Here is a 19,453-nt window from a genome sequence, read left to right as displayed (position 1 = left end):
TTTGATCAAAGAAGTCGTTTGTCTTCTGTTCACCGCAATGTGACATGTTACCACATCGCTAGCATCGCTGCATTCTGTTTTTATAAACATTGCTGGTAAATACAATTGGTGTTTGCCGACAACTACAAAATTCCAGAATGAGATTTTCACTCTGCAGGCTGTGGCTAAGCCATGTCTCCGCTATATCCTTTCTTTCAGGAGTGCTAGTTCTACAAGGTTCGCAGGAGAGCTTCTGTAAAGTTTGGAAGGTAGGAGACGAGATACTGGCAGAAGTAAAGCTGTGAGTACCGGGCGTGAGTCGTGCTTCGGTAGCTCAGTTGGTAGAGCGCTTGCCCGCGAAAGGCAAAGGTCCCGAGTTCGAGTCTCGGTCGGGCACACAGTTTTAATCTGCCAGGAAGTTTCAACTACAAAATTAATAGAGATGTATAAAGCTGCCGGCAGCGGTGGTCTAGTGGTTCTAGGCGCTCAGTCCGGAGCCGCGCGACTGCTACGGTCGCAGGTTCGAATCCTGCCTCGGGCATGGATGTGTGTGATGTCCTTAGGTTAGTTAGGTTTAAGTAGTTCTAAGTTCAAGGGGACTGATGACCATAGATGTTAAGTCCCATAGTGCTCAGAGCCATTTGATTTTTTTTTGTATAAAGCTGATGAGGTGCTTTACAACGTGAGGCGCACTGAATACAAAAATAGATTACGAAGATTAGAGACCTGACCTAACCTAACCTAACCCAACCCTCTCCTGTAGCAAGGAATCGCAGTGTTACAGTGAGCCTGTCTTCTGCAGATGTAGCAGTTCGTAAGTGAATATTGTGCTTTGTGATATGAGGATACACTTAATTGAGCACATACTGAAATGTATGGTCATCCATTCTTAAGTAATTGATGTATGACTTGACGTCCTCCACTATAAGCTCACGTAACAAGTTTTGTTGAATGCTTTTATTGTGTCGTCGTAAAATCCACAGCTTCATGCAAGTATGTTTCCATTTTTTCCGCCGGCCGCGGTGGTCGTGCGGTTCTAGGCGCTCCAGTCCGGAGCCGCGCTGCTGCTACGGTCGCAGGTTCAAATCCTGCCTCGGGCATGGGTGTGTGTGATGTCCTTAGGTTAGTTAGGTTTAAGTAGTTCTAAGTTCTAGGGGACTGATGACCACAGCAGTTGAGTCCCATAGTGCTCAGAGCCATTTGAACCATTTGAACCTTTTTTTCCTCCGCTTCTCTTCCGCATGTGCACACAGTGCAATTGTGGTACATGCAACTGCTGCGATTAATAACAAGTTGTTGTTGTCAGCCATCTTGAACTTTGACGAAAAATATGATGACAGTGTAATACCCCTTCTAGTGCTACATCAAAGATCTTTGTCAAATATATTTGACGGAATATTTGATCACAGCTTTGATCAAATCTTTGACAAAGAAATTTGATAGTGTAATACTGGCCTTAAGGTGTACCAGTCACTTATAAGGCCAATTATGGAATATATGTGCCCTGCTTCGGGATACGCGGCCGAGAAATGTCCGGACAGACGATCTGCACACCACTGCTGAAGTTCCCTTCCTTAAAGAGCGTTTTCCAAGATCTGGCAAGGGCTTTCTAGGAGAACTCTTCCAGATCTGGAAATGATCTCATCCACTACCTAGGACGTATGACATGTCCCCCAACAAGCACAAATGCACGATGACTATCTTCGATGGCTTTTTTAGGTTAGAGGACCCATCCCTTGGGAGAAAACACGATTTGCCTGATAAATCAGTCACAGCGACCTCATAGAATCTAGGTCCTCACAGATCAGAAATAGAAAAGATTAATATGATTTTAGTAAACTGCAGGAGCATCCAAGGAAAGGTCCCAGAATTAGTATCGTTTATTGTAGGCAATAAAGCACAGATAGTATTGGGAACAGAAAGCTGGTTGAAGCCAGACGTCAGTGACAACGAAATCCTGTGCTCAGACTGGAATATTTATCGTAAGGATAGGTTAGTCGCCAATGGTGGCGGCGTGTTTATTGCAGTAAAAAATTCGATAAAATCTAGTGAGGTTGTCACGGATTCCGAATGTGAATTAAACTGGGTGAAACTGAGTATCAAATAACGGTCAAAAATGGTGATCGGATACTTTTATAGACCACCTGGGTCAGGATCTGCAGTTGTAGAGCGCTTCAGACAGAGCTGCAGAATATCATTAGCAATGCCGTTATAATAGGAGGTGACTTCTATTTGCCAGGTATAGATTGGGATTGTTATACCATCAAAACTGGTGCCAGAGACAGGGAATCGTGTGACATTATTCTGGATGTTTTGTCCAAAACTTACCTTGAGCAGACAGGTAGAGAACCAACTCGTGAGGGTAACGTCTTAGACCTCCTGGCAACAAACAGACCTGAACTTATCGCATCAGTTAACGTAGAGGAAGTTGTCAGTGATATTAAGGCTGTGACAGCATCTATGACGACGGGTCCTACAGGGAATGTTAAGAAATGCAGGAAGATATATATGCTCAGCAAGACTGATGAGATACAAATTTCAGAATATCTCAGCATTCAGCATCAAATATTCTGTGGTTAAGATGAAGTAGTGGAGAACAAACGGAAAAAATTCAAAGGCATCGTTCAATATGCCCTAGACAAGTGTATACCGAGTAAGGTTTTAAGGGATGGGAAAGATACACCATGGTTTAATAGCCGTGTTAGAAAAGCGCTACGTAATCAAAGAGCACTTCATCTCAGATTCAGGAGAAGTAAAAACCTAGCTGACAAATAAAAGCGGAACGAAGCGAAAATGAGCGTAAGGAGAGCAATGAGAGAAGCGTTCAATAATTTTGAAAGTAAGACGTTGTCAACCGACCTGAGTAAAAACCCTAAGAGATTTTGGTCGTATGTAAAATCAGTAAGTGGGTCAAAATCATCTACACTCCTGGAAATTGAAATAAGAACACCGTGAATTCATTGTCCCAGGAAGGGGAAACTTTATTGACACATTCCTGGGGTCAGATACATCACATGATCACACTGACAGAACCACAGGCACATAGACACAGGCAACAGAGCATGCACAATGTCGGCACTAGTACAGTGTATATCCACCTTTCGCAGCAATGCAGGCTGCTATTCTCCCATGGAGACGATCGTAGAAATGCTGGATGTAGTCCTGTGGAACGGCTTGCCATGCCATTTCCACCTGGCGCCTCAGTTGGACCAGCGTTCGTGCTGGACGTGCAGACCGCGTGAGACGACGCTTCATCCAGTCCCAAACATGCTCAATGGCGGACAGATCCGGAGATCTTGCTGGCCAGGGTAGTTGACTTACACCTTCTAGAGCACGTTGGGTGGCACGGGATACATGCGGACGTGCATTGTCCTGTTGGAACAGCAAGTTCCCTTGCCGGTCTAGGAATGGTAGAACGATGGGTTCGATGACGGTTTGGATGTACCGTGCACTATTCAGTGTCCCCTCGACGATCACCAGTGGTGTACGGCCAGTGTAGGAGATCGCTCCCCACACCATGATGCCGGGTGTTGGCCCTGTGTGCCTCGGTCGTATGCAGTCCTGATTGTGGCGCTCACCTGCACGGCGCCAAACACGCATACGACCATCATTGGCACCAAGGCAGAAGCGACTCTCATCGCTGAAGACGACACGTCTCCATTCGTCCCTCCATTCACGCCTGTCGCGACACCACTGGAGGCGGGCTGCACGATGTTGGGGCGTGAGCGGAAGACGGCCTAACGGTGTGCGGGACCGTAGCCCAGCTTCATGGAGACGGTTGCGAATGGTCCTCGCCGATACCCCAGGAGCAACAGTGTCCCTAATTTGCTGGGAAGTGGCGGTGCGGTCCCCTATGGCACTGCGTAGGATCCTACGGTCTTGGCGTGCATCCGTGCGTCGCTGCGGTCCAGTCCCAGGTCGACGGGCACGTGCACCTTCCGCCGACCACTGGCGACAACATCGATGTACTGTGGAGACCTCACGCCCCACGTGTTGAGCAATTCGGCGGTACGTCCACCCGGCCTCCCGCATGCCCACTATACGCCCTCGCTCAAAGTCCGTCAACTGCACATACGGTTCACGTCCACGCTGTCGCGGCATGCTACCAGTGTTAAAGACTGCGATGGAGCTCCGTATGCCACGCCAAACTGGCTGACACTGACGGCGGCGGTGCACAAATGCTGCGCAGCTAGCGCCATTCGACGGCCAACACCGCGGTTCCTGGTGTGTCCGCTGTGCCGTGCGTGTGATCATTGCTTGTACAGCCCTCTCGCAGTGTCCGGAGCAAGTATGGTGGGTCTGACACACCGGTGTCAATGTGTTCTTTTTTCCATTTCCAGGAGTGTATTTATTCTCTCAGCGACCCTACCGGCACATAAACGGAAGATAACAGAGAGAAGGCCGAAACACTGAATTCGGTCTTCCGAAGTTGTTCACTGCGCTAGATCGAAACACTGTCCCTCCTTTCAATCGTCGTGTGAACGTCGAAATGGCAGATACTGAGATAACCGATCGCGGAACTGAAAAGCAGCTACAATCGCTTAGTAGTGGAAAGGCTTCAGGACCAGATGAGATACCTATAAGATTCTATAAAGATTATGCGAAAGAACTTGCTCCTCTTCTAGCAGTAATTTATCGTAGAGCGCTTGAGCAACGAAAGGTACCTAAGGCATGGAAAAAAGCGCAGGTCATTCCCGTTTTTAAGAAAGGCCAGAAGACAGATCCACAAAATTATAGACCTATATCGTTGACATCAATCTGTTGTAGAATTATGGAACATGTTTTATGCTAAATAATTATGGCGTTCTTGGAAAATGAACAGCTCCTCTATAAAAATTAACAAGGGTTCCGCAAACAGAGATCCTGCGATACCCAGCTCGCTCTGTTCCTCCAAGAGATCTACAGCGCAGTGGACAACGGCGCTCAGGCGGATGCCGTGTTCCTTGAATTCAGTGAGGCATTTGACATCGTACCGCATTGTCGTTTAATGACAAAAATACGAGCTTAGGGAGTGGCCTGCGATTGGATTCAAGACTTCCTTGCAGATAGAACTCAACACGTCGCTCTTAACGGAACTAAATCGACAGATGTAAAGGTAATATCCGGAGTACCAGAGGGAAGTGTGACAGGACCGTTGCTGTTCACGCTATATACAGGGATATTACAAATCATTGAAGCGATTTCATAAATTCACTGTAGCTCCATTCATTGACATATGGTCACGACACACTACAGATACGTAGAAAAACTCATAAAGTTTTGTTCGGCTGAAGCCGCATTTCAGGTTTCTGCCGCCAGAGCGCTCGAGAGCGCAGTGAGACAAAATGGCGACAGGAACCGAGAAAGCGTATGTCGTGCTTGAAATGCACTCACATCAGTCAGTCATAACAGTGCAACGACACTTCAGGACGAAGTTCAACAAAGATCCACCAACTGCTAACTCCATTCGGCGATGGTATGCGCAGTTTATAGCTTCTGGATGCCTCTGTAAGGGGAAATCAACGGGTCGGCCTGCAGTGAGCGAAGAAACGGTTGAACGCGTGCGGGCAAGTTTCACGCGTAGCCCGCGGAAGTCGACGAATAAAGCAAGCAGGGAGCTAAACGTACCACAGCCGACGGTTTGGAAAATCTTACGGAAAAGGCTAAAGCAGAAGCCTTACCGTTTCGAACTCATTGATGGGGACATGCTGCGCCGAGTGTGGGAGGAACTTGATTATCGGCTTGACGTCTGCCGAATCACTAAAGGGGCACATATCGAACATTTGTGAATGCCTAAAAAAACTTTTAGACATTTTGTATGTGTGTGCAAAGCATTGTGAAAATATCTCAAATAATAAAGTTATTGTAGAGCTGTGAAATCGCTTCAATCATTTGTAATAACCCTGTATGTAAATGATGTAGTAGAAAGCGTGTGATGCTCTTTAACGCTATTCGCAGATGATGCAATTGTTTATACCAAAGCAGCAACGGCAGAAGATACTAAGAATTTGCAGAACGACCTGCAGAGAATTGATGAATGATGCATACTGTGGCAACTGACCCTGAACGTAAATAGATGTAACAAAATGTGCATACATAGGAAAAGAAATGCACTACTGTACAGCTACACTATCGATGAGAAACAGGTGGAGACAGCGTCTGCCGTAAAATATCTAGGCGTAACTATCCAGAGCGACGTTAAGTAGAATGACCATATAAAACAGATAGTGGGAAAAGCAAACACCAGACTCAGATTCACTGGAAGAATCTTAAGGAAATGTAACTCATCCACGAAAGAAGTGGCTTATAAGGCGTTTGTTCGCCCAATTCTTGAGTATTGTTCATCTATAGGGGATCCCTATCAGGTAGGGCTGAAAGAGGAGATAGAGAAGATCCAACGAAGAGTGGTGCGTTCTATCATGGGATCGTTTAGCTGGCGAGAGAGCGTTACGGAGATGCTGAACAAATTCAACTGAGAGACGTTACAAGAGAGATGTTGTGCATCACGGAGAGATTTACTATTGAAATTTCAGAGCAGCACTTTTCAAGAGAAGTTAACAACATATTACTTCCCCCACATACATATCTCGTATTGACCACGAGGAGAAAATTCGAGAAATTAGAGCCAATACAGAGGCTTACCGACAATCATTCTTCCCACGCTCTATTCGCGAGTGGAACGTGGTTGGAGGGATCAGATCGCGGTACCGAAGGTACCCTCCAGCGCACACCATTAGGTGGCTTGCGGAGTGTGATGTAGATGTAGATGTAAGTCGAAGGGGAAAATACGAATCTCCAATTCCTATTTCCGTTCCTTCAACCCTGACACGTCCGCCTCGATAGCTGAGTGGCGCCAGCACGGTAGCTCAGCATGTTCAGTCAGAGGGTTAGCTGCTCTCTGTAATAAAATAGTAAAAAAAAAAAAACCCTGAGTTAATGGACCAATGATGAATGTGAATAAGTGTCATGGGACGTCCGCCCCGAACCAATAGAGCGAACAATACGGAACAAAACGAGATAAAAAAAAGTGGCCACCGTGACGGAATGTCATGCTTAGGGCCCGGGTTCGATTCCTGACTGGGTTTGAGAGTTTCTCCGCTCAGGGACTGGGTGTTGTATTGTGTTCGTCCTCATCGACGCGCAAGTCGCCGCGCCGCAATGGCATCACTCAAAAAGACTTGCACCAGGCGAAGGTCTACCCGACGGGAGGCCCTAGCCACAAGACATTTCATTTCACCCCTGACACAAACAGAACAATCATCACAGTACATAGACTTCTTAAAAACATAGAAAAAAATCACACACACAATTGGAGGAAAAACCAAAAGGGGAAAGTACTAGATGAGAGAGAGAGAGAGAGAAGAGAGAGACCGAGCATGATCCCAATTCTTAGCCTGAAGATGACTAGTAGGAAAATTATCGAAGTTTTCTGGCAGGTCGAGACCCAGACTCCGCCTATAACCTGAGGATACTTCAAAAACAAACAACACTAGACCACTGGTTAATCTACATTTAAAGAAAAAATTCAGTTTCCTGCATTTATATGTTTTTCTGTACTATGGAGTAAATACCTGAGTAGAAATATAATTCATTTAGTTTGAAATACCGATATACTGTCAAAAATGTTGCGAGATTGGATGACAAGTTTCTGTAGGCTGATAGTCTGGAACTGCTAGGTATATTTGTTTGGTCTTTGCGACAGCAACTGTGAACTTTTTGCATTAATTTTCCATTTTCATGAAGTTATCTCAATTGAATCATTGGTTTCAGGGATGAATAAACGTGAAATTATTAGAACAATGGGCTCTATTTTGTGAGGTTTAGATGATTCCATTTTTTTAAAGTCGGAAGATCTGTAGACTCAGGGTAATGGACACCCTGGAACATAAATGTTTGATTTATAGCTTTAAGTTACATTATCACCTGTATCTTAACTTCGTCTGCCACACTGTGATGTTTTTTCTATTACCCCACTAACATATCACAGTTCGGGCGAAGAGAAGATATCTTTCTTTCTTTCTGCCTTTACTCCAATTAAACCGACTGATTTCTCGGTGTATTGCGGCAGAGATGCCCACTTCTGGACATCATATAATAATCATCAGCGTTGTTTTTTGTATAACCAGACACTCGCGAATCATCAGCGTTATATTTTGCATAGATAAACACTCACGAATATCATGTCTCCCACAATAATTCGATATCGAAACAGTAAACGCATTAACTGTCGTGCTTGCATTAATACGAATTTCAAATATTTTGATTCAGAAACTAAATTACAGGAACAACTTGTAAACATCAACTTGTAGCCCATATTAAGAAAAGCGGTTAAAACCTCTCCTTTAGTCAATGAGAACAACTGTCACTCATACTTGTTGCGCACATATGCTTCCTTTATTTCAATAGCTATATTTAAAAATTGGCGGGGAATGCTTTTTTATGTAAATAGCCTTTGATACAGAGATACATGTGCTTTGGATAGTAATAAACAGACTTTTCTAAAGGAAGGTAAACAATGTACGATTGAACAACATTGGTCCAATTATTCGCCAACGAAATTCAGCTGATGTGGGTGCTTCTTTTCGAAGCTTGCGCAAATGGCGTTTCCTTTCCTTTAGAGAGCGTGGCAATTAGATTGAAGTGAAGTGTATGTAGGGATGGATAAATGTGGGAAAGTATATTTCACCCCCTTGAAAAAGAAACTGAGTTGCGCTCTGTGTTACTTACCGTCACTTATAGATGCTTTAATACGAACTTAACAGTTGAGATTTGATTCTACTTCTGCACATGTAAACAAAACTCGCATCATGGAGTCAATGTGTAGCATTGCGCGCGTAGAGTGAAAACGCGTTTTTTTCTGGTTATAGTATTGAACTGTTGTGTGACTATCAGCTCTTATCGTGTTGAGTTAAAGTGACATTAGTTGGTGCAAGTAATGCTTACTTTCAGTACTTCAACGGACGAAGAAAATTTATTGTTAATGCCTTAAGAAATTGCTGAGGTAAGTACTGTAGTTTCACGTAACTAATACGATAAGTTATTTGTAAACATCATCTCATATAATGCAGTAAATTCGGTTATATATTGACTGTTTGTCTGAATAAATAGCAGAAATTACACGCCATGTTCGTTTTACGTTGGCTTCTATAGTTAGGTAAATGATTCAGGACTGGGTATTTGTAGAACAGCACATGAAGAATTCTTTGACAGAAAGCTATGAGATGCTGGGTTATCGAGCAGTCGCGATCAGCATACGATTTGTTTGTTAATCATTTTAGATTCATAGTAAATCTTGTTTCAACATTTTGAGGAATTATGTGTTTTCACCATTTAGAACTAGTTTGAAGTTTGTAAGAACATACAGCCCTCTCTCAGTTGTCACGTATTTTGTTTCATGTTCTAGTAAATTTGAGCCATTTCCAGCCCTGGCAACAGACTAATTAATTATGTATTCAGCGATACATATTTGTTAGTAGTTGTGCTGTCGGAAGCTTTTCACAAGTAGGCTATGTTGTACTTTATGGCCTTGCATACATTTAAAAAGTACAGTACATTATCAGGCATAATTTTTCCACCCCTGAACAGTAAAAAGTATAAATATAGATTCTACAGGTGGGGACTGCATACTGCCATTTCTGTTTTAAATGCATTGTCACAGAGTGTTTTCTTCATCTCTATCCTACATCTTTATATGATTCTCTTGTGCAGAAGTGCTTTATTTCTTCAGCTCTGTCATGGTTTTCACACATGTCTGTACCAAATTACATCTTGTTTCTCATGAACTTGGTTCCATTACCTTTTTCTACTGAAAAATATTGACTAAGGAAGGTGGCACAATGATTAATACAATTGTATTTGGGAGAAGCGGAGTTCGAATATCTGTCCCATCAACCTGGATTTGGTATAGGTGCTGTTTTCCTTAAACCCTGTGAAGGTGACTACATTTCTAAGAGGTGCTGTTAAAAGCAGGTCTTCTTGGTAAGATCTAAAAAAATTAATGAATAGAGGAAAGAATTTTGATAATTCTGCAATGGTTCTGTTGAAAGAATGTTGGTGATCTCCTTCCTGATAATTGTTGCCCGGTTTGAGTGCTTCATCTCTAAAGATGTCTTATCGGAGGGAGGTTACTCTAGGTTCATCTTCTTTCCTTCCTTTAAACTTTTATCACAGACATTGATCAGTCTCATTTCTGTTCTCTCCCCTTGATTTTTCTAGCCTTATTGTCTCTCTCTATTTATGCTGGGTTACATTGAATTGTTAGTGCTTCAAAGTGTTTTGCCAGATAATCTGTATTACACATAAAATTTACTGCTGTTGGTGTTCTGCACCTTTCTTTTATTAATAGGAATTTTAAGTCCTGTATTTTTTGTTACTCTTGTTATCTCCCATGTCTGCTGCATTACCTCTAGTTTTGTATCATGATGTTTGATATTATTTGATATTCGACAGATTACTGTTAGCAGGCCTACTTAGCAATAGGCAAGCATATTACAGTGAATTGTGGCATAGTATCAGAACTCACAATGACAGCAGCCCTGCAGCCAGGTGGACGTGTGTGTACGAAGCTCTCATTAAGTTAAGCGATTAATATTGAATTAAGAGCTAATTTAGTTAATATAACATTTTAGATTAGTGCATTTACCTCATATCTAATCTATCTATTGAAGGTTTCGCTTTTGTAAATGCAATTAGGCCTACATCGAAAAGGAAGTATTTCGTAAAGGCCGGCAGTCACGAGTTTGTTTACATTTTTAGGCGTAAATTTCGTACGAGTGTAGATATTTGTTTTTGACTAGACTTAGTGCTTCAAAGTTAAATTAATTTGTGTCTCTCATCCAGAATTAGTGTGGTTAATTAAAAGTTTCTGAAGCAAGTTTATGTTTGTTTACATTAGTGTTTAGTTACGTATTAGTACAGGTTATGAAACTGTTGTGTTGTTGAAGTTATTTTCTGATTTTGTGTTACGTTTTACCATCATACCATGTGTGACAAGTGTGGTGGTTGCTGTAGAAATTTGAAAAAGGGGGTGTTCTGTATAGACTGTAGGTTGTGGTTTCATTGGGGCGAGTGCAGTGGAGAGGAAACAAGGGTAGATCATGAGTCTCTTCCACGGCAGTGTAGGTTATATAGAAAGGACAGAAAAATCGCGGAACAGGAGGCAAAGATTTGTTTGTGCCCTTAAGGCTGAATTAGAAATTGTGAATTTAGAATTACGTAAGCTAAGGGAGGAAAAAGTAGCAAGCAAAGGGCGAAAAAGGGAAACAATTGATAAAACTTCTGAAATTCAGTTAGTAAATCAGTTTGGCTTTGCTATCTGAAGTAGTGGAGGAAAGCCTCATTCAGATGTAGTTGAATGTAGGTTGAAACAGAATACTAGCTTAAAGAAAAAAGACAGGTCAGGATCAAAACAGAATAGGAAAAGAAAAATTGTACTTACAGGTAGCAGTCATGAGAGGGGTGTGGGCCAACAGCTTCAGGAGAAATTAGGGACAGAGTACCTGGTAACAAGTTTTGTGAAACCAAGTGCTAGCCTTAGCCAGGTGACAGAAAACTTAGGTCTGTTATGTAAGGACTTTGAGAAGGAAGATCAGGTAATTATAGTTGGGGGACCAGGAAACATCCTGGCTATGAATTCAAGATATAGTATTAGGAGTGACCTGGATAAAATAGGAGCAGAAACTGGGCCCACGAATGTGGGTTTTGTGGAGGTCTTTCAGCGCCATGATCAGCCCTGGGTAAACACTGCTGTAAGTCGTGTTAACACTGAACTGAACGGGATGCTCCAGACACTGGCAAAGTCTCACATGAGTGTTGTTCCAGTTGATGCTATTGATAGGTGGGGTTACACTACACATGACCTGCACCTTAATAGGAAGGGGAAAGATAAGTTAGCTTCTCTATTAGCATATACTGTAAGGGGGGGGGGGGCACAGTAACACAAGGGGTGATCCCTGTGGTTATTGGGACCAGGCAGACAGTTTTTTTTAGGTTAAAGCCAAATTCCAGACAGACAACAACCAAGGAAAATAAGAGAAAAGAAACTTCATGCACAGCAAATAGGGATAAAGCTAAGGGTGGTATCAACTTACTTCACCAAATTATCAGGGGGGGGGGGGAAGTAGATGAGCGGGTAATGTGTTTAGATGATCTCAAAAATAAGAATGAGATTGATATGCTTTGTCTGTCTAGCACCATGTAACTGTGGGGATGGAAAATGTCAGTATAAATGGGTATAATTTAGCATCTTACACTTGTAGATCTAGTATGGATAAAGGAGGAGTTGCCGTTTTCATAAAACAAGGGTATAAATACAGAACTGTTGAAGTAAGCAAATTTTGTGTTGATCAGCACTTTGAGGTTGGTGCATGTTAACTTCAGCTAGATAATGTTGTGTTGATATTAGCAACAGGGTACAGGTCTCCACTAGGAGATTAGGAGCTATTTATAGAAAAGTTTGACTCCCTATTATGCTGTCTGTCAGACAAAAAGAAGTAGTTATTAATCTGTGGTGATTTCAATGTTAACTTTCTAAGCACTTCTGATAGGAAAAGTGAACTGGAAGTGTTGTTAACAACATATAACTCACAATCAGCGATCAATTTCCCTACACGTATAGCTCAGGACAGTAGTACTCTAATAGATAATGTATTTGTACAGCAAGAGGATGTAGAACAAACACATGCTCTCCCTGTGGTAAATGGATTATCTGACCATGATGCACAACTGATTAACTTACAAAACCTAACAGGGTGTACACTTCAGAAACAATTAAGTAAAAGTGTGTGGGTGCTCAACCTGGTATCTATAGATCACCTCAGAGAAAGTTTAGGAAATCTAAACTGAGAAGATGTATACAATGAGCCAAATGCTAATGATAAATGCAGCATATTTCTTGATGAATTTATATCCCTTTTTGCTCATTGTTTTCCAAAGAAAATTACTAAATGTAACACCACAACCTTTTCAAAGAAACCTTGGATAACTACAGGTATTAAAGTGTCTTCAAAAATAAAAAGAAAACTGTATGAGACAGCAAGAACTAGTAAAGATCAAGAAATAGTTTTACCTATAAAAATTATTGTAACATACTGGGAAAAGTTGTAAGGAAATCAAGAAATATGTATGTCAGAGAAGAAATTAACAACTCCAGCAATCAAATCAATATGGAATGTTGTTAGAAGGGTGACAGAAATAGTTACCACGGGGGTAGGTAGTATTACTGTAAAAGAGAATGAGACCATCTTAACCAACAGTACACAGGTAGCCAATGTATTTAACAATCACTTGTTAAATGTAGGAGAAAAAATTGGTGAGAATAGTTCAAACGAAAAAGTCAGGCAGTACATGGAAGAGTCAGTTTTGAAAAATTTTAGTCAGATTAAGTTTCATTTAACAACCTCTTGTGAAATAACGAAAATTATTAAATCTTTGAAAAGTAAATGTTCCGTTGGAGTAGATGACATCTCTAACAAGGGAAATACGGAAGCGTCCGATCCCGCCCGTCTGCTTTGACCCATGACGTCACAAATATGGCGGAAACAAAAACAAACACACACACTTTTCCAAAAGAAGCCTAATGACACTAACGGGACAAGCGCAGGAAATGGGGTGTTTTGGGTGGGGGGGGCAAACTAAATATAAACAAATTTAGACGCCTTGCGTAGCTACAACGTATAAGTGAAGACAGCCATGCATGAATACCCACCCACCTCCCCAAGGGTCGTAACCCCTGCAACCCATAGAAGATAAAGATGCTTCAGTAGCTGATTAATGTTTTTTGTATTTTTTTAAAAAATCTCACAGGATAGAACGAACAGATCAGAAAAGTAAATAAAATAAGAAAACAGAACTGGAGACAGCCACACTCAAACCAAACTCTGCGCCGTCATGACGTCACACACGACAACACCCTTACGTCATGGGTCAAAGCCGACGCATGGGATCGGACGCTTCTGTCGACCCCTAACAAGTTATTAAAACAATGTGGAGCAATTACAGCTGATGTTTTGAGTCACATATGTAATGCATCACTGACTCAGGGTATTTTTCCAGACAGTTCAAAATATGCTATTGTCAGGCCTCTCTACAAAAAGGATGTCAGTAATTACTGGCCAGTATCCTTGCTTACAGCATTTTCAAAAATCTTTGAGAAAGTAATGTACTCGAGAGTGGTTAGCCATCTCAGCAGTAATGGGATACTTAGTAAATCAAAAGTTCGGATTTCAGAAATGCTGTTCCACTGAGACAGCAATATATAATTTCACTGTCCACATAATAGTCTTTAAATAGTAAAATGTCTCCAGTAGGAATATTCTGTGACTTGTCCAAAGCATTTGATTGTGTGAACCATAACATTATGTTAGAGAAATTACAATTGTATGGTATAAATTGAACAGCATATGAGTGGTTTAAGTCATATCTACAGAACAGGAAGCAAAAAGTCTCTTTATATGCTTCAAGTGATTCAAAGGAGCTTGCCACTTCATCTAACCGGGGTGAAATAACATTAGGTGTTCCACAAGGTTCGATCATGGGTCCCCTCCTGTTCGTGATGAACTGACACTGTTTGCTGATGATACAAGCATAATTATTAATCCAGTAAAAGAAAGTCCTATAGAAAATGATACAAATAAGGTCTTTGGAAAAGTTATTAATTGGTTTTCTGTGAATGGGCGTGCTCTGAACTTTGAAATAACGCAGTACATCCAATTTTCTGCTGCAAAAGTATAATTCCTTCAATAAACATAACACATCAAAAGAAGTCAACAGCCAGGGTAGAGCATACTAAGTTTTTGGGTGTACATATAGATGAGAATCTTAATTGGAAAATTCATATTTTGGATCTCCTAAAGTGACTCAGTTCAGCAACTTTTGCAATCAGAATAATTGCCAATTTTGAGGCTGTAGAAATTAGTAAGCTAACATACTTTGCATACTTCCACTCTCTGACGTCATACAGAATAATATTCTGGGGCAACTCAACACTAAGTCAAAAGGTATTCACTGCTCAAAAGAAAGTAGCTAGAATAATGTGTGGGGTTCATAGTCGCTCATCTTGTAGGCATCTGTTTGAAAGGTTAGGAATTCAACTGCTTCACTGTACATTTACTCAGTAATGAAATTTTTTCTCATCAGCATGGACCAGTTTAAAATCAACAGTGACATTCATGATTACAATATCAGAAAAAAGAACGACCTACACTATCCTTTACTTAACCTGTCTTTGGCACAAAAAGGGGTAAAATATGCTGCTATAAAACTTTTTGATAAATTACCAGATGAAATAAAATGTCTGACAGACAGCAGTAATAGTTTCAAAAACAAATTGGAATCATACCTCGTTGTTGTTGTTGTGGTCTTCAGTCCTGAGACTGGTTTGATGCAGCTCTCCATGCTACTCTATCCTGTGCAAGCTTCTTCATCTCCCAGTACCTACTGCAACCTACATCCTTCTGAATCTGCATAGTGTATTCATCTCTTGGTCTCCCCCTACGGTTTTTACCCTCCACGCTGCCCTCCAATACTAAATTGGTGATCCCTTGATGCCTCAGAACATGTCCTACCAACCGATCCTTACTTCTGGTCAAGTTGTGCCACAAACTTCTCTTCTCCCCAATCCTATTCAATACTTCCTCATTAGTTATGTGATCTACCCATCTAATCTTCAGCATTCTTCTGTAGCACCACATTTTGAAAGCTTCTATTCTCTTCTTGTCCAAACTATTTACCGTCCATGTTTCACTTCCATACATGGCTACACTCCATACAAATACTTTCAGAAATGACTTCCTGACACTAAACGCTTTCCTTGCCATTGCCAGTCTACATTTTATATCCTCTCTACTTTGACCATCATCAGTTACTTTGCTCCCCAAATAGCAAAACTCCTTTACTACTTTAAGTGTCTCATTTCCTAATCTAATACCCTCAACATCACCCGACTTAATTCGACCACATTCCATTATCCTCGTTTTACATTTGTTGATGTTCATCTTATATCCTCCCTTCAAGACACCATCCATTCCGTTCAACTGCTCTTCCAAGTCCTTTGCTGTCTCTGACAGAATTACAATGTCATCGGCGAACCTCAAAGTTTTTATTTCTTCTCCATGGATTTTAATACCTACTTCCAATTTTTCTTTTGTTTCCTTTACTGCTTGCTCAATATACAGATTGAATAACATCGGGGAGAGCCTGCAACCCTGTCTTACTCCCTTCCCAACCACTGCTTCCCTTTCATGTCCCTCGACTCTTATAACTGCTATCTGGTTTCTGTACAAATTGTAAATAGCTTTTTGCTCCCTGTATTTTACCCCTGCCACCTATAGAAGTTGAAAGAGAGTATTCCAGTCAGCATTGTCAAAAGCTTTCTCTAAGTCCACAAATGCTAGAAACGTAGGTTTGCCTTTCCTTAATCTTTCTTCTAAGATGAGTCGTATGGTCAGTATTGCCTCACGTGTTCCAGTATTTCTACGGAATCCAAACTGATCTTCCCCGAGGTCGGCTTCTACTAGTTTTTCCATTCGTCTGTAAAGAATTCGTGTTTTTTGCAACTGTGGCTTATTAAACTGATTGTTCGGTAATTTTCACATCTGTCAACACGTGCTTTCTTTGGGATTGGAATTATTATATTCTTCTTGAAGTCTGAGGGTATTTCATACATCTTGCTCACCAGATGGTAGAGTTTTTTGTCAGGACTGGCTCTCCCAAGGCCGTCAGTAGTTACAATGGAATGTTGTCTATTCCAGGGGCCTTGTTTCAACTCGGGTCTTTCAGTGCTCTGTCAAACTCTTCACGCAGTATTGTATCTTCCATTTCATCTTCATCTACATCCTCTTCCATTTCCATAATATTGTCCTCAAGTACATCGCCCTTGTATAGACCCTCTATATACTCCTTCCACCTTTCTGCTTTCCCTTCTTTGCTTAGAACTGGGTTTCCATTTGAGCTCTTGATGTTCATACAAGTGGTTCTCTTATCTCCAAAGGTCTCTTTAATTTTCCTGTAGGCTGTATCTATCTTATACCTAGTGAGATAAGCCTCTACATCCTTACATTTGTCCTCTAGCCATCCCTGCTTAGCCATTTTGCACTTCCTGTCGATCTCATTTTTGAGACATGTGTATTCCTTTTTGCCTGCTTCATTTACTGCATTTTTATATTTTCTCCTTTCATCAGTTAAATTCAATATTTCTTCTGTTACCCAAGGATTTCTACTAGCCCTCGTTTTTTTACCTACTTGATTCTCTGCTGCCTTCACTACTTCATCCCTCAAAGCTACCCATTCTTCTTCTACTGTATTTCTTTCCCCCATTCCTGTCAATTGTTCCCTTATGGTCTCCCTGAAACTCTGTACAACCTCTGGTTCTTTCAGTTTATCCAGGTCACATCTCCTTAAATTCCCACCTTTTTGGAGTTTCTTCAGTTTTAATCTACAGGTCATAACCAATAGATTGTGGTCAGAGTCCACATCTGCCCCTGGAAATGTCTTACAATTTAAAACCTGGTTCCTAAATCTCTGTCTTACCATTATATAATCTATCTGATACCTTTTAGTATCTCCAGGGTTCTTCCATGTATACAACCTTCTTTCATGATTCTTAAACCAAGTATTAGCTATGATTAAGTTGTGCTCTGTGCAAAATTCTACCAGGCAGCTTCCTCTTTCATTTCTTAGCCCCAATCCATATTCACCTACAACGTTTCCTTCTCTCCCTTTTCCTACACTCGAATTCCAGTCACCCATGACTATTAAATTTCCGTCTCCCTTCACTATCTGAATAATTTCTTTTATTTCATCATACATTTCTTCAATTTCCTCGTCATCTGCAGAGCTAGTTGGCATATAAACTTGTACTACTGTAGTAGGTGTGGGCTTCGTATCTATCTTGGCCATACCTCCTTGACAACTCCTATTATACCATAGATGAATTCTTGAATATGAGTAAATAAATCTGGAGATATAATATATGCATTTTGTGCCATTTAAGGAAATGGGATATATAATAGAAATATCTAGATATAACACTATAATGAAAAAAAAACCTTGTTTCCTGTGCGCATTTCTTGTGCATTTGACACGTTACACATCATAACGGTATTTCTATGCTATTGATCAATGGAACACGTATTAAAAAAAAACCAGTAATGTTAATGTAAGGTTTTCCTTTGGCTTCACTTGGACATTTTGGGAAAATTTTTTCTTTTAGGTACCCCCCGAGAAAAAAGTCACATGGATTGAGGTCTGGCCTATGTGGGGGGGGGGGGGGGGGGGCAATTTTGTCTGTCATTGAAGTGACCTGGAAACCTGAGTGAAATGATTTGCATGGCGAAATGCTTGTGTAAAAACTCCAACACAGTGTTTGCAGTATGTGGCCTTGCTCCATCTTGCATGAACCACTGTGTGTTGAAGGGCAAGGCAGTAGCAAGAAGCTGTGGAATGAAGCTATTGCGAAGCATGCTCAAATAACGCTCGCTGTTCAGTTTCTTCAAAGAAAAAGGATCCAATAAGTCCGTGACTGGAAATTCTTGCCCACGCTGTAATCCTCGGAGCATAATGTTGTCGTTCATGAAGCACTTGTGGGTTTTCAGTGGCCCAAAAGCGTACATTTTGTTTGTCAACCACACACTCTAAATGAAAATGCACCTCGTCTGAAGACCAAATGTTGTTGAGAGTTTTTTCCCTATCCTCTGCCCACTGAGCAAAAAGTAGTCTCTGCTGCTTGTGTTCTTCAGTGAGCTTCTGTGCACAGATCATCTTGTGTGGATACATATGGAGGTCACCTTTAAGAACGCGTTGAACGGAGTGTCTGGATATTCCCAGTTGCACTGCTGCCTTTCTACACAATTTCCCGGGACTTCTCTGTACAGCAACTCGTACTGCTTCAATATTCTCTGGCGAACAAACAGTCTTAGGCCGAGGTCGCTTCGCTTCCAATCCTGTTCCTTCCTGTACAAATTTATTCAACAACCTGTGGATGGTCTTCTTGCAAGGGACCCATCGTGTGTTAAAATGTTGTCGATAACGCCTCTGAGTCACAGCAAGGCTTTTCGTTTCATGAATAAGTAACACAATTGCCGATCGTTGCTGTGTTGTCAGTCTTCCATTGTCAGCCATTGCTGCTTACTAGTCTCCTAGCAGCAGTATCGTGAATTACACGTCATTTCGTAACTCATTTGTTTTTCCAAGCTCTGCTGGTACTGCTGTAGAGATCCCAGCAGGATATCTAATGTGCGTCGTAAATTTCTAATGTGCATCGTAAATTGTGAAAGAAACAATTGGTAACACATTTCGTGCGCCACCCTGTAGTATCATAACATATTTATATTCAATATCACTTTCTAGACACATAGAGCTCATTAATGAAGATATGTGAGCATTGTTAAGCTGACAATTTTTCTGTTTTATAGCAAATCTGGAGTTTAGATTCCATTGTGTTTGTATTCCTTTATGTTCCTGTGCTTTGCAGCATTAGTAATCTCACAATTTCTATTTC

The 19,453-nt window shown here is 41.3% G+C and overlaps 1 protein-coding gene and 1 non-coding gene across 2 annotated transcripts in view; both read left to right on the top strand.

The window, feature by feature from the left end:
- The first annotated feature begins 301 nt into the window (after positions 1-301).
- On the top strand, positions 302-376 carry Trnas-cga (transfer RNA serine (anticodon CGA)). Its single transcript has one exon. It is a non-coding gene; the product is annotated as a tRNA-Ser (tRNA).
- An 8,013-nt stretch (positions 377-8,389) lies between these two features.
- LOC126176938 (uncharacterized) overlaps positions 8,390-19,453 on the top strand; it is a 101,772-nt gene continuing 90,708 nt past the window's right edge. The window contains exon 1 of the mRNA XM_049924135.1: positions 8,390-8,959. The gene's annotated coding sequence lies outside the window, so the exon portion shown is untranslated. The remainder of the gene's footprint in view (positions 8,960-19,453) is intronic.

The sequence above is a fragment of the Schistocerca cancellata genome, chromosome 3 (genome assembly GCF_023864275.1).
Source record: "Schistocerca cancellata isolate TAMUIC-IGC-003103 chromosome 3, iqSchCanc2.1, whole genome shotgun sequence".
NCBI lineage: Eukaryota > Metazoa > Arthropoda > Insecta > Orthoptera > Acrididae > Schistocerca > Schistocerca cancellata.
Note: the sequence above shows the minus strand (reverse complement) of the source record. Positions and strands in the feature narration are given on the sequence as shown.